The sequence below is a fragment of the Amphimedon queenslandica genome, unplaced genomic scaffold (assembly GCF_000090795.2).
Source record: "Amphimedon queenslandica unplaced genomic scaffold, v1.1 AMPQUscaffold_10568, whole genome shotgun sequence".
NCBI classification, from domain to species: domain Eukaryota; kingdom Metazoa; phylum Porifera; class Demospongiae; order Haplosclerida; family Niphatidae; genus Amphimedon; species Amphimedon queenslandica.
In genome coordinates this window covers 6,086-7,246 of record NW_003549173.1, presented here as the reverse complement: position 1 = coordinate 7,246, position 1,161 = coordinate 6,086, and the positions used below count along the sequence as shown (strand labels likewise).

Genomic DNA, 1,161 nt, shown 5'->3' with positions numbered 1-1,161 from the left:
GGCGTCAACTCCGCCCTCTAAAATGGACTTGAGATCCTTGACAGTACCTACAAATGGAACACAAAAATGCAAAATTAGATCAATAATGACACTTAAAAACGGTTAAATGAAGTGACAAAAGGCCAAAATGCCATATTAGATGGGACGCATGACTCCGCCCCCCACGATGACCTCTTCTAAACCTGAGGCACATACAAGTCCATTAAATATTTGTAAAATTATCTCAATATCATGTGTGCCTTACCTTTAATGTTCATTCATGTAAATGTGAAGACAAGGCGTCAACTCCGCCCTCTAAAATGGACTTGAGATCCTTGACGGTACCTACAAATGGAACACAAAAATGTAAAATTAGATCAATAATGATCGAAATTACTCTTAAAAACGGTTAAATGAAGTGACAAAAGGCCTAATCGCCATAGTAGATGGGATGCATGACTCCACCCCCCACGATGACCTCTTCTGAACGTGAGGCACATACAAGTCCATTAAATATTTGTAAAATTATCTCAATAGCATGTGTGCTTTACCTTTAATGTTCATTCATGTAAATTTGATGACAATTTGTCAACTCCGCCTACAAAAAAGGACTTGAGATCCTTGACGGTACCTACAAATGGAACACAAAAAATGTAAAATTAGATCAATTATGATTCAAATTACCCTTAAAAATGGTTAAATAAAGTGACAAAAGGCCAAAACGCCATATTACGTTCTGATATAGCTCCACCCACCTCCTCTGCTCCATTCAGACTGATATCTGGTTGCTGCTGCTTATCTGATGAGAATATGATCCCAGCAGATGAATTCACACTTACTCCTTTATTACAGTCACCTGCAACTTTCCCTCCATTAATCTTAGTACACATTCCATTAGTATCACCATCATTGGAATCATCACTATCAGTAGTGGTGGTGTTGGTTGATTCTAATGCCAGTATCATTGCCAGTAGTGTTTCCATTGCTAATTATGTTGGTTGATGATATCGTGTGATAAGAGCGGGGGAATGCTTGCTGTAATAATATTTAGCAAATACCCCGTACTATAGTACAGGGTAATTGGCTAAGCTTAATAACAGCTGATGGCTGACATACCTTAGCAAGTAGTTTGCTCAGTCTCTCGCACACGTTAGTACAGTAGGTACTGCAATCATAATTAAC

General features: G+C 38.4%; 1 long non-coding RNA gene across 5 annotated transcripts; it reads right to left on the bottom strand.

The window, feature by feature from the left end:
- Positions 1 to 6: 6 nt before the first annotated feature.
- Positions 7 to 994, bottom strand: LOC109590045 (uncharacterized). 5 transcript variants are annotated; one of them, XR_002189072.1, is made up of 5 exons: positions 819 to 994; positions 664 to 778; positions 531 to 610; positions 245 to 324; positions 7 to 47 (listed from the first exon to the last, which is right to left on the bottom strand). It is a non-coding gene; the product is annotated as an uncharacterized LOC109590045 (long non-coding RNA). The 5 variants fall into 5 exon arrangements; XR_002189069.1 differs by lacking the exon at positions 7 to 47 and adding an exon at positions 96 to 182; XR_002189073.1 differs by lacking the exon at positions 7 to 47 and adding an exon at positions 96 to 173.
- Between the last annotated feature and the right edge of the window lie 167 nt (positions 995 to 1,161).